Raw genomic sequence first — 14,516 nt, 5'->3', positions numbered from 1 at the left:
CCTCAACTCTTGCCTTCTGTGCACATGCATGCTTAGTACCATGTGGAAGCTGCCAAGGCTTAAGGCTTGTACCCTCTGGAGCAGCAGCCTGTGACATATCTGGGGCCCTTTTAGCCATAACTGGAGCTAGGGTGGCTGGGATGCAGGGATCAGTGTCCCAAGGTTGCAAAGGGCAGCAGGACCCTGGGCCTGACATATGAAAGCATTTTTCCCTCCTAGGCCTCTGGGCCTGTATGGGAGGGGATGCCGTGAAGGTCTCTGAAATGCCTTTGAGGCATTTTCCCCATTGTCTTGGCTATTAACATTTGGCTCCTCTTTACTTATGCAGTAAATTTCTGCAGCTGACTTTAATTCTTTCCAAGAAAATGGGTTTTACTTTTTTACCGCATTATCAGGCTGCAAATTTTCCAAACTTTTTTGCTCTGTTTCCCTTTTAAATGTAAGTTCCAGTTGTAGATAATATCTTTGCTCATCCATATGAGCATATGCTGTTAGAAGCAGCCAAGCCATGTCTTCAATGCTTTGCTGCTTAGAAACCTTTTCTGCTAGATAGCCTAATCTCTGTCAAGTTTAGCATTCCACAGATCTCTAGGGCAGGGACATAATGCTGCCAGTCACTTTGCTAAAGCATAGTAAGAGTGACCTTTATTTCATTTCCCAATAAGTTCCTCATCTCCATCTGAGACCACCTCAGCCTGGACTTCATTGTCCATGTCACTATCAGCATTTTGGTCACAACAATTTAACAAGTCTCTAGAAAGTTCCAAACTTTCCCTCATCTTCCTGTCTTCTGAGCTTTCCAAACTGTTCCAACTTCTACCTGTTACTCAGTTCCAAAGTTGCTTCCACATTTTCAGGTATCTTTACAGCAGTGCCCCACTCCTAGGTACTAATTTTCTGTATTAGTCCATTCTCACATTGCTATAAAGAACTACCGGAGACTGGGTAATTTATAAAGAAAGCAGGTAATTGACTAAAAGTTCCACAGGCTATACAGGAACCATGGCTGAGGAGGTCTCAGGAAACTTACAGTCATGGTGGAAAGCAAAGAGGAAGTAGACACATCTTACGTGGCCAGAGCAGAAGGAAAGAGAGTTGGGGGTGTGTGTGTCATACACTTTTAAAGAACAAGATCTCATGAGAACTCATGCACTATCACGGGAACACACTCACTATCATGACTGCAGCAAAGGGGAAGTCTGCCCCCATGATCCAATCACCTCTCACCAGGCTCCTCCAACATTGGGGATTACAATTAGACATGAGATTTGGGCAGGAGCACAAGTTTAAACCATATCAATTAATCAGAAGCATGAGCCATTTATTTTCCCAGTCCAGGCCCAAGATGACTACATGGAGTGTGGGCCTCACAGATCTGCCCAGACATAGCCTACTTGTTTCCAGTGGTCGCAGGCAGAGGACAATTTTGTGTTTTAATGATATGAAAAAATGACATCAGTAAATTTAATGAAAAGATTATTCCCATGTTTATAGAATCAACAATGGCTAATGCAATCATTTAAACATCTCAGTTACATTCCCAGTACAGTTTACACAGAAGTTGATATGCTGTAGGTGGTATTCAGAAATCTGGGGATTTGAGAAGGTTTGGGGGCATCACTTGTGATTAGTGCCAAAGATAAACAGGATGTGATTTTTTTTTTTACAAGAAATATGACCATTATCTAATTCTTCTAAGGGTTGGTAGAAGGGCAAGAGGGCTGCTCTTCTGTCCTATTTTTCTTTCCTTCTTTTTTTTTTTGACATGGAGTCTTGCTCTGTCGCCAGGCTGGAGTGTAGTGGTGCAATCTTGGCTCACTGCAACCTCCGCCTCCTGGGTTCAAGCAATTCTCCTGCCTCAGACTCCCGAGTAGCTGGGACTACAGGCACACACCACCATGCCCAGCTATCTTCTGTCCTATTTTTCTGTGCTATAAACCAGTATTTTCCAAACTATTCCTCAGTACATTATTTCCATGAGTGCTTAATAATGTGACTCTAAAAAAGCATTCCCCCGTCATATCCATGCGGTGAACTCTGACTTTTCTTTCTATGAACCAGGGTTCCTGTGAAATACAAAGTGTGGATTGCTCTGCTGATACCACTGATGAGGCTGCTGCTTTATCCATGCTAATGAAGACACAACTCTCTTGAGATTACATTTTTATTGGCTTCTCAGGCACTTAAAATGTACAGATTATGGCTCCGTTGGGGTTATTTCTCCAGAACATTAACCTCACCAATTACAAGTAAATTTTCCCATCATTTCTTCTTTTTCACAGTTTTATTTTCTGAGAGGTAGAAAACTAGATGTCTTCCACATACTGATGATAGCCTCAGTTCACCTATCCAACCTTATCCCTTGTTGCTTCCATTCTTTTCCTTCTACTTTGATTGAGTCTTTTGAATTCCTCAGTACTTCCCTAAATGTTTCGACCTTTTCTATTGACCATACCCTGCTCCACCACACCCCTCATTCTCTGCACGAAGGCTACTGATGTGTATGTGCTGTGTTAAATGCCACCTCATTCATTCAGCTGTCAAACATTGAGTACCTATTTTAAGTTGTGCATTGTTGTAGTATCTTAGTGAAAGGATTAGTGAATGAATAGTTTTACTCATCCCTCAGAGTTGGAAATATCTGTTAAATAATACATGGCTAGGCATGTTTATCTTTTAGGAAGAAAAGTGCTCTATAAATCAGAGGACTATTATAATATTTACATGTTGGTCTCATGAAAAATGATACAAGCAGTTTTCACTATAATATGAATCCTGATAATTTGCATTTATATAGCACATTATTGGCACAACAACTTTGTCCCTTTGAGCAGCTTCATTTAAAGTGGTTTTGCTTTAATTATCTCTCACAGAGCAGCTATAAAAATGATTGTGAAATAATTTGCAAGTGTATATGTTATTCATAAATGGTAAATAACAGTTAAATTGCAAAGACAATGCAATAGAATCTGACATTTCTCGGGATAATATTTTAGTTGCTCACCTGATTGATGTAGTCAACTGTGAATCATTAACATCTGGATTAGGACAGATGTGTGTCTGGGGAGGGAAGAGGGAGTGTGCACTTACCTTAGAAGCATCTCCTGTTTTACCCTTTGATTTTTTTCTGTGTCTGACAAGATAGTCACAAAGCATGTATGTGTTCACAGGCTAACAATGTGAGTTCAAATTTACAAGGTGTTTTAAATACTAACTAATAAATGAACACTCCATAGATATCTGAGCATTTCATTCTATCCTTCACCAATAGAATTGGTCTACTCTTTGCAAAGCACTGTGAATGGCGCCTTGGAAACAGCAATCAATGAGTCAGTCATGATCTTTCAGCATCAATGCAACAAAGTTAGTCCCTGGTAATATTTACATAATCTCTTTTCTCCTCCAGTGCTCTGGAGGTAACATCTATATTCACCATCACTGCAGAGTGAAATTTAGGGCTCCCAACCTCTACTCACTTTGAGTGTAGTTGCTCTGTGGTTTCCTCATGGAGTCTGTGGTTTTGTTTCCAACCCATTATTGATTGTTCTAAAGACTGGTCCAGGAGCAAGGCAGGAGTGGTTATCAGTCCTACAGGTGAAGATCTTAAAAGTTACGGTATCAATGGCTTATTCAAAGTCACACAAAATAAACAGGAGATAGAACCTGAACTCAGATTTCTAGAAATGAGGGAGGAAAGGGTGCTTACAAATATGGGATATATCTATAATATGATTTCCTCTACATCACAGACTTTGCAACTAAAAAAATTAAAACTGGAAATACAGATGGTCCTCAACTTAAGATGACTCAACTTTATGATGTTTCAAAAGTCACATGCATTCAGTAGAAACCTAATTCAAGTACCCATACAACAATTCTGTTTTTCACTTCTAGTACAATATTCAATAAATCACATGAAATATTCAACACTTTATTATAAAATAGGCTTTGTGTTTGTATTAGTCCATTCTCATGCTGCTATAAGGACATACCCAAGACTGCATAATTTATAAAAGAAAGAGGTTTAATTGACTCACAGTTCCTCAGGGCTTTGGAGTCCTCAGAAAACTTACAATCATGGCAGAAGGGGAGCAAACATGTCTTTATTCACAAGGTGGCAGAAAAGAGAAGAATGAGTGCCCAGGAAAGGGGGAAGCCCCTATAAAACCATCAGATCTCATGAGAACTAACACACTATCATGAGAACAGGATGGGGAAACCACCCCCATGATTCAATTGTCTCCACCTGGTCCCTCCCATTACACATGGGGATTATGGGAACTACAATTCAAGATAAAACTTGAGTTGGGACACAGCCAAACCATATCAGTGTTACATGATTTTGCCCAATTATAGGCTAATGTAAGTGTCCTGGGCATGTTTGAGGCAGACTAGCTAAGCTATGAAGTTAGATAAGTTAATTATATTAAATGCACTTTCCACTTATGATATTTCAACTTACAATAGGTTTATTGGGATGTAACACCATGGTTAGTCAAGGAACGTCTGCGTATATTTTTCCCATTGCTCCATGAATGAGTTAATGAATAGAAAGTTCTTTGATGACATTCTCCACTGACTTATCAGACTCCTCCCTCACCCAAAAAAAGCCCTGGGACATTCAACTTTAACTGTGCCTTTATCATCCTCACCACCTCCTCATCCTGCTTCTTTATTCTCCTTCTTTTCAAACCACAGAGGAAAGGAGTCCTGGTTCTTCCTTCAGACACTTCCTTGAACAAACCCTGGCACTGAGAGAGGGGCAGCCTTTACACTCTTAGTCTCCATCTGCTGCCTTGTCCTGGCTCTGGGCTGAGGTTCAGAATCCAATTATTTTTAGATTTATATCCCTATCTGGCTCGTGATCCAAAGTGAGTGGAGATTAGGACCCTTAAAATTAACTCTGCAGTCCTGGCAGAAAAGATGTTGCCTCCAAAGCATTAGAGGAGAAAAATGATTATGTAAATATTACTGGGGGCTTCCTTCATTGGATGACTGCTTAGTAGAGGGCACTTGGTCAAATCAATCTTTAGGATCTGTTGTGGGCCTGTGCTCTCACCACGTGTGTGCAGACCTCTGGGTTATAATAGCCTACTGTATGTGGGTGTGAGTGTGCCACCCAGCTGGCTTGGCAGGGATTCTTTTGGCATTGTTCTTGGCATATAAATATTTTTGGACTCAAATCAGACATAATCTGACTTGCCTGGGTCTCAGTTTCCACATCTAAGATGAAGATGCTTTACTAGAATGATGCCTAGGGGACTTCTAAAGAGGCAGCATGTCTTGGCTGGAGTAAGAATGTTGTCTTTAGAAGGGGTTTAGAAAAAAACACATCTTGTTAAATTTCTTGCTTTAAAATTTAAAATTAAAATTCCACCTCCATTGCCTACATTTTACTTCTCCAACCCATCTGCAAAATGGAGTTCAGGGGAAAATGCCCGTCTATAGCATTGGGGTGGAGATTCAGTAACACAGAGAAAGTGCTCAGGAAATATTTGCTGATGAATGATCCTTGGATGGCTCAGAAGAAAAGCTTTCCATTCTAAAAGGGCTTTACCAGAACTCCCCACACTGCCATGGCTCCTGAAGGTTGTCAAGCTGTGGAACATAAACGAAAAGGCTCTCTCTGCCTCCATTCCCCAAGCAAGGGTTACTTGAGCAGAAAATCATTACTATAAAATCACCAAATTATTAAGTCCTTTGTCTCCTCCAATGCTATGACTAGCTTCTGAGGTGCGGTGCGGGTGAATCTGCCCTTATTTTCCCCCATAGGCTATTTACTCAGGGAGGGCAGATATTATGGTCTGTTTTTGTGCTCCAAGACTGCCACATGAAAGATGCTTCATAAGTATTTGTTGCGAAGAAACATCTCCTTCCTACTTAGGACTTGATTTCTTATTTCTGCAGGTCTACAAACTGAGTATCTCCTTATTCAGGCAGCAGATTCTGGGAAAACTGCCTGTCCCTGCATGTTCCCACACTTGAAACTGGGGCAAACTAAGTCAAATAATTCTTTAACTGTAAACATTCTATTTTCCAAATTGGATAGGTGACACCTGGTTAGTAGAGGAATCAGAGAAAAGGCCCTCCACATATCCACCTCCATCACTTCCTTCCCAGGAGACAACCAGAATCCAAACTTTCCCCAAATGGAAAGGTTTTATCCCTACCAAGGACACAAAAGTCATGTGTACCATGCAGTAATTTCATCACTTTGTGTAAATTAGTTCTATTTGCGTAGCTTAACAAAAACAAATTTTTATGCTTGTCCTAACAAAGGGCTGTGGCTCTTCTTAATATTAAGTGTTAAAACTTCACCTTTAAAATTCCCCATCACCATCTTCACTTTGTTATGTTTTGCTATTTCTAAAATATACTGGTGCTATTGTGCAGACTCAATCTATGTCTGCAATGGGTTCTCTGTGTCTAGAAACTTGGATAATGCGAGGAATCCAGTAGCTACACTGCTGCTCACTAACTATAACTGACAAAGGGCTTTGGTTAGTAGTTCTCCAGATCAATAAATTAATAAATAGGTGTGTTTAGTTCCTATGCCAATAGTGGCTACATCATCTAGTCATTTAGGAATTAACCCTCCCTCCTTGGTTTTCACTGGAAAATGACCTTTTCTTGTATTTATGCAGTTTCCCAATGAGCACATCTTAATCATGTAACTTGTTTTATCTTGGTGACTCCTCAGTGCATTGTGCTTTTCATTCCAAATGATTTTATTTCATCGTAACCATCTGAAGCCTGCATTACAGTCACTATAGATTCATTTCTAACTCTTAACCATCCCATTCCAGAAACTCTGATGACTTTACATTTACGAATTGTGAATATTATTTCTAATAAAATGATAAAGAATTGACCCTTCAAATTTGCAAATAATGGGGATATTTCCCTAGCAACAGCCAATTGCACTAGACAGAGAATGTCATTCTATCGGGAACAGTTACCCTTTAGCTTATTTCAATGTCAGGAAACCTCTAATTCTGATTATTCCTTCAGTTCTGAGTCAGCCAACACCATAGAGATACTACATACTATAACTTAAATAGAAAAAGTATAATAATAATTCTTAATGAGGAGACAGCCTGGCTCAGAAGGCTGGAAACCTATGTACTGAGAGGTATCATATTATTTCTTCATTAACTTATTCTATAACCTTGAGCAAATCATTTTGTCTATGTGTGAGTACTTTACGTCCCAGTGAGTGCAATCCAGCAATACAAGACAGTAGAGAAAATAGTAGTATCTACAATAGTAGATACCAGTTATTGATCATTACCATGTGCTAAGCCCCGTGCCTGCATGACCTCATCTAATTCTTATGCTAAGCAGGAAGTCAGTTTCATTCCTAGTTTGCAGAGGAAGTTCAGAGATACTAAGTTCACACAGTTAGTAAGTAGAGAAAGCAAGATTTAGACCTAGGTCTATCTGACTTGAAAGTGAACTTGTCTTATATACTGTATTTAATTTGCCTTTGTGCTGTTTCAGGGGCTGAAACTCTGCATGGTATTCCAGTAGTTCCCCCTTATACGTGGGGGATATGTCCAAGACCTCCAGTGGATGTCTGAAACCTTGGATGGCACAGTTACCAACCCTATGCATTATATGTACCTTATTTTTCTCTACATATGTACCTATGATAGAGTTTAATTTATAAATTAGGTACAGTAATATTAATAACAACAATTAACAAAATAGAACAATTTAAACAATATGCTATAATAAAAGTTATATAAATATGTTCTCTCTGTCTCTTTCAAAATATCCTATTGTATTATGCTGCAGGTAACTGAAATCAGAGAAAACAAAATCTCAGATAAATGGGGATTACTGTATAATGTCATGGTAAAACTGGGGAATTTTAGTCCCAGAGAGGACAGTGACCAGCTAATTTCTACCATGCAGATAGGCTGCAGAATAAGGAAGGAACCTAGATTTGAACAACAAAGTCTTCTGGGAGCTGCAGGGAGGGGCTCAAGCCTGGCTTTGGGAGAAGGGAGAATATCTTGACAGAGGAGTGTTCCCCATCCTCATGGCTATGTGCTCTAGTTAGCACCGTGGCCTTGCCTCCCTCTCTTCCCATCGCCCTTTCTAAATATGTCCAATGCACTCAACTGTTCTGCCTGGCTCAGGCTCCATCACCTCCCTCCAGGACTCCTGCATGGGCCCCTAAAGGGATCCCTGCCTCCAGTCTCAGTTGCCACTGAGCTCCTTACCATACAGCCAAGAGATTACAATTTACCCCTGTGGGCAGTACTAGTAATCAAGAGGCCTGGAGAGGTGGCTCATGCCTATAATCCTAGTGATTTGGGAGGCCAAGGCTACAGTGAGCTATGATCATGCCACTGCATTTTGGCAACAAAGCGAGACCCTATCTCCAAATAAATGAATAAATAAATAAAAAGAGTAATCAGAAAATTTAAGCAAAGGGATTATATAATTAGATTTAGAGTGTAGGAAAATTAAACCTGAGGAGTTCATGCATTATGATCCTCCCTTTTCCCCTCACCTCTTTAGCCAATACTTTCTCCCACCATTTCCTGCCCTCCAGGCAAAAAGAGCGCAGGACTCCACCTCCGATTCTTCTGCCTGGCAAGCACCTCCTCCCATGTGGGCCCTGAGGTGCTGTCTCATCTTGAAGACCAGATACAGCTTCTCCTCTCTGAAGGTGTCCTCACCTCCCCATACACATGGGAATCTCCCCAGTGTGCCCCCTTTGCAGCCCTCGTTCATTACACGGAAATAGCTCCTTTGTAGTCATCTGTTTCCCCTACCAGAGTGGGAGCCCCCTCAAAGACAGGCGCTGTGTCACTCATATTTGCATCCACAGTTCCCAGGGCAGAGCCAAGCAGTGGTTGCATTCTTTACATGGAATCCTACTTTGTTAACCACAGGGCTTCCGCCAGGACCTCATGGTGCATCTCCACAGATTTAACCTTAGTGGTGACATTGCTGGGGGCAAATGTGACCACTATCCCAAATTTGAAAAAGCCACTCTCCACACGGCCCACTGGCACAGTGCCAATGCCTGTTCAACCCAGGAAGGGAAGTCAGTCCCAGACACACCCAGTGAGAACTGGCTTCCTGGGAGGCCCCTTGGCTTTTGAGTTCAAGGACAAAGGACCACCTGTGGAATTGGTAGAAAGCACTAGATGGATCTCTGACTGTTTAAAACTGTGTAGTGGATAGCTTGGAAATGCTAGGTGATTTCCACTTTATCCTTGCTCAGGGAAGAGGTGGAGTCAGGATTTGAACCCTAGCAATCATACGCCTGTGGACTCCCTCGGGGATTCAATTAAGGATCAACTCCAGAATCCCTAACAGAGTAGTCTACCCTCAGCTCCACTCAGGCCTGGGTCACCTCCCATCTTGTACACATCTTGCAGGGGCAGCCTCAGGGGATTGTCGACCCTGCGCGTTGTTGGGAGGATGGAGTTCAAAGCTTCCAGCAGAGTCACCCCCATGGCGTTCCCCTCCTTCCACTCTACCTTCCAGCACTTGAACCAGGGCATCTTCGGGATGTCGAGGGGAGGTGAGTCCGGGGTGTGGTCCGCTCGCCTCCACCCCGGCTGTCCCTGCCGACCCGCGCCACACTCGCGTCAGTGCTAGGCTCCAGCATGCTGTCGCCGTGCCAGCTCGAGATGGGCTGAAGGCCAGGCAGCCAGTTGTAGCCGATCTTCTTGATGCAGGCGCTTACTTCCTTGGTGATCACCTGGAGGCGCGAGCCGCTGTAGGCGGGCTCGGTGGAGTCAATTTCGTTGAAGATCACGATGAGCTGCGTGACGCCCCGCACGTTGGCCAGCAGCGCGAGCTCGTGGGTCTGCGGGTTCTTGAAGATGCCGGCCTCCGCCCAGCCGCCTGCCACGAAGAGCACCGCGCAGTCGGCCTGCACCGTGGGGATACACAAACACACGGGGTTGCGGGAGGGGGCATCGGACTGACTTTGGGAGGTTCCGAATCCCATTGTAAAGCTGGGGAACGCCCTCCAGAACTCAGATGGCCAAATGGGATTCATGGACCACCCTAGCTGCGGTGCATGGGGGTCCTGCTTCCCAGTTCCTCTCATTTAATCTCATCTAAATCAGCTTTTAGTCCCTTCTTTCTGGACCAACTGATCTACTAGTCTGAGTGTAAGAAAACCTGGTCCCTGCAGGCCCCCCCAGGACAACAGGATCTGAGCTTCATGAGAGTGATGGGACTTTCAGTCCTGTCCTCCCTAATTCTTTCAGGATTGATGGATGATGGCCATGGGTGAGGAAAAGGCTTACAAGCCTTATGATACCTTCCTTCTCCAAGCTTCAGAAATAAATCTTGAGTTTCCCCCTCTATAGGAATGTTTCTGAAGGCATGGACTGCTTTACCTGGGAAGTGCCCCTGATCATGGTCATGATGAAGTCTCTGTGGCCTGGAGCATCGATGATAATGCTGTAGTATGTGCTAGTCTTGAACTTCCACAGGGAGATATCAATGGTGATCCTGCGTTCTCTCTCTGCCCTCAGCTTGTCCAACACCCAGGCATACTTGAAGGAGCCCTCACCCACCTGGGAAGGGGTGGGAGAATAAATGCACTGATGGACAGCAGATAGATCTACCTCAGACAGCAGCATTTTAGGCTTGCAGAGTGCATGGTTTTCTGTACTCTGCAGCTAGAACTACCCACAAGAAAGAGGCTTCCCCTCCACACACTTCCAGACACAGAGGGAGCCTTACCTCTGCCGGCTCCTTTTCAAACTTCTCAATGATTCTCTTGTCAATGCCCTCATATTTGTGAGAGGCCCAGTGGTGGTGGACTTGCCAGAGTCCACATGGCCAATGATGATGATATTGATAAAGGCCTTCTCTTTGCTCATGGCAGTAGGTTTACTAGAATAACTGCCGGTCAAGACAGCCAGGTGGTGAGACTAGATTATTCCAGGTCTGTCTTCTTCTATTCCCTCTTACTGAATAATTAATTTATGTTTTTTATCTTATTTTCAGATCCTTTTCCTTCCCGTCTCCACATGTCCAGAAGTTTGGTCCCCATAAAATTACAGTGGGCTGGGCACAGTTGCTCACGCCTGTAATCTCAGCACTTTGGGAGCCTGAAGCAGGAGGATCACTTGAACTTAGGAAAAGAAGGCCAGCCTGGGCAATATGATTTAACCCATCTCTACAAAAAATTAAAAATAGAGAAAAGAAAAATTAGCCAGGCACAGTAGTGTGCACCTGAGGGGGCTGAAGTGGGAGAATCACTTGAGCCTGGGAAGCAGAGGTTGCAGTGTGCCGAGATCACATGACTGCACTCCATTCTGGGTGACAGAGTGAAACACTGTATCAAAAAAGTAAAAAAAGTAAAAAAAAAAAAAAAAAAAAAAAAGGGTTTCTGCTTAATTCTGCAAGATTTGGGGAAAAAAAAGTATATTCAGCCTCACCCACCCTCCCTTTATCCAATCACCAAATCAGTCAAGGAAGAAGTCTCTGATATTGGGCCTAAGGGTAAGGAGTGGCATTTTTTAAGCTGAACAGGTTCTCATTTCAGATTTGGTGAGAACCAGAAGAAGGGGCAGTGCAGGTAGGGCTGGGCTCATAAAAGCAGGAAGCAAAGAGTTCATTCTGTTGACAGTTGCTGTTGATCTCTGGATCAGTTCTGCTGCTTCTTTTTTAGAAGTGAGGACTTAAAGGGGCAAGCTGCAGACTACAGAGGGTCAGGATCTCTTGTACTAGAAATGGGTCAGAGGTGGGGGGATAGAAGTTGATTGGATGAACAGGGGCTGTCTAAGCTCCCAGTGGTCAGGGGATGGCCAATGCAGGAGAAAGGTCAGGGTCAGGACTGCTTGGAAGTACCCGATATAGCCAAGGAATTAGTCCAGGAGATGTGAGCCTGGGCAAATCAGTTTTACTTTTCAGTTTAACCTTTCATGTCCCTGGCTCTGAGCTAGGCACCAAAGTGGGAAGAGGCAATGCAGGAGCGGTGGTAGGAGGCTGCCCCTGCAAGATGTGTGCAAGATGGGAGGTGACCCAGGCCTGAGTGGGGCTGAGGGTAGACTACTCTGTTAGGGATTCTGGAATTGATCCTTAATTGAATCCCCTAGGGATTCCACAGGAGTATGATTGCCAGGATTCAAATCCTGACTCCACCTCTTCCCTGAGCAAGGATTAAGTGGAAAAGCACCTAGCATTTCCAAGCTATCCACTACACAGTTTTAAACAGTCAGAGATCCATCTAGTGCTTTCTACCAATTCCACAGGTGGTCCTTTGTCCTTGAACTCAAAAGCCAAGGGGCCTCCCAGGAAGCCAGTTCTCACTGGGTGTGTCTGGGACTGACTTCCCTTCCGGGGTTGAACAGGCATTGGCAGTGTGCCAGTGGGCCGTGTGGAGAGTGGCTTTTTGAAATTTGGGATAGTGGTCACATTTGCCCCTAGCAATGTCACCACTGAGGTTAAATCTGTGGAGATGCACCATGAGGCCCTGGCGGAAGCCCTGTCAGGTAACAACGTAGGATTCCATGTGAAGAATGTGTCTGTGAAGGACATTTGGCAGGGGAATGTGGCTGGAGACAGCAGGAATGATCCCTCCCATAGAGGCTGACAGTTTTGTGGCACAGGTGAGCCCCAGGGAGCAAAGGGTCTTGGGCCTGGTGCAGGTGGGAGTGCTTCAGGATTAGTCCTGATTTACACTGAGGCCACAGGTTTTGCTGCCATCTGTCTAATTCCACCCTGCCGCCCCACCAGGTGATTGCCCTGAACCACTCTGGGCAGATCCATGCCGGCTACTCCCCCATGCTGGACTGTCATACAGCCCAAGTCTCCTGCAAAGTTTGCCCAACTGAGGGAAAAGATTGACTGGCACTCTGTCAAGAAACTGGAGGAGAACCCCAAGGCTCTGAAGGTGGGGGATGCAGCCATTGTGCAGATGGTCCCTGGCAAGGCCATGTGTGTGGAGACCTTCTCTGAATACCCACCTCTAGGTGAGCTAGGAATAGTGCTACTAAGTCATGACAGGAAAGCACAGTCTCCATTCTGTAACTGAGGTCAGGGCAGCAGCTAAGGAGCATTTCCTTCTGGGCCACTTTCCAGGCATGTCATTCTTCCATTTCTCTTCCAGGCTGTTTTGCAGTGTGGGACATGAGACAAGCAGAAGCTGTTAGGGTCATCAAGGCTGTGGACAAGAAGTCCTCCACTGCTGGCAAGGTCACCAAGTCTGCAGCAAAAGCCAGCAAGAAATGAAGCCCACCCTCCTCTCTGCAGTGTCCTCAGCTCCCCCTTCCCCCCCAATAACTAAACATTCAATGAATGTATGTATTTCCTAAATAAAGTGGATAAAACTTGACTAGCTGCCCTGGTTTCTTTCAAAGAAGAAAGCATGGGTAGATGGAGAACTTCTAGGCAGGATAATTATTATTTAAAGCCCATAGGCTTCCCAGGGTCATAAAACAATTCAGGGTTGTCTACCTCATTCTCATACCCAGGGTATCATTCCAACCTCTCTCCCATTTCCTTCCCTCTGTGGTGTCTCCTCCCTATAAAGTAGGTGGATGGTTTTGAGGTGTGAAAAGCATACTCATAACAGCACTGGGGTAGGATCTTAGTGCCAATAGATTGGTCCAACCCTATTGTATGATTTTTGGTATAACCATCATTCAGTGCTGAAGGTTATTCAGCTAATGCAGTGAGGTGGAGACTCTAACTAGCTCATTTAGAACTTGGGCTCAGAAGCTGGTGCCCAACATGTTAAATTTAAGTTAGGTTAATATGCCTAGAGGGTAAGGAATGAACGGTTGCAGTTCTTACAACCTTTGACCTTGTTGTTGTCAATTAATGGGTGCAACAGGATAACTTTTCATGGAGCTTACTAAGCTAAATTATGTGCTCATTCAGCATATCCTGGGAGACAGGACCCAGGGTCTGCCTGCGATGTGTTCTTAACCCATTCGTCCATCAAATATTGGCACTTACCATGCACCAGATGCTGTTCTGATCCCATGTACTTATTGAGTGGGTGGAGACAGAAGGCAAATATCAGGTGATAGTGCATGAAGAAAATAAGCAAAGAAAATAGTAGAGATGGGGAGCAGACCATGAAGAATGGAAAGTATGGAGACAAACGGAGTCTACAACAATAATCCAAGCAAGATGATGACTTGGACCAGAGGAGTAGTCATGCAGTTAAATGGTGAGAGGTGGTTCTGAATATATTTTTTAGGTGGAGCTGACAGAAATCTCTAAAGATTAGATGTGGGGTATGAGGAAGGGAAGTCCAGAGTGACATCCAGGTCTTTGGCCTGAGGAATTATAAGAATGGAGCTTGCCCGATGAGATGTGGGGATGCATTTCCTGTTATTAGAGATGCTGGGGTGGTTAGAAATGGTCTGGAGTAAAGGGATGACATAATCAGGGGAGCAATTCTACATGGAAACAGTATCTTTTGTTCCTAAGCATCTGCTAGGAGGTGCTAGGATGTGCACATAGATTCTCTTCCACCTGGAAAGGGAAATTAATCAACTGCATGATTGTGATCTGTTTTA

The 14,516-nt window shown here is 43.9% G+C and overlaps 2 pseudogenes; one reads left to right on the top strand and one right to left on the bottom strand.

Annotated features, from left to right (window-relative positions):
- Positions 1-8,820: 8,820 nt before the first annotated feature.
- Positions 8,821-12,143, bottom strand: LOC100983862 (elongation factor 1-alpha 2-like; annotated as a pseudogene).
- Positions 11,998-13,323, top strand: LOC100983515 (elongation factor 1-alpha, oocyte form-like; annotated as a pseudogene).
- The last annotated feature ends 1,193 nt before the right edge of the window (positions 13,324-14,516 follow it).

Source organism: Pan paniscus, chromosome 9 (genome assembly GCF_029289425.2).
Source record: "Pan paniscus chromosome 9, NHGRI_mPanPan1-v2.0_pri, whole genome shotgun sequence".
Classification (NCBI taxonomy): domain Eukaryota; kingdom Metazoa; phylum Chordata; class Mammalia; order Primates; family Hominidae; genus Pan; species Pan paniscus.
The sequence above is the reverse complement of the archived record's forward strand: the minus strand, read 5'-3'. Positions and strand labels throughout refer to the sequence as shown.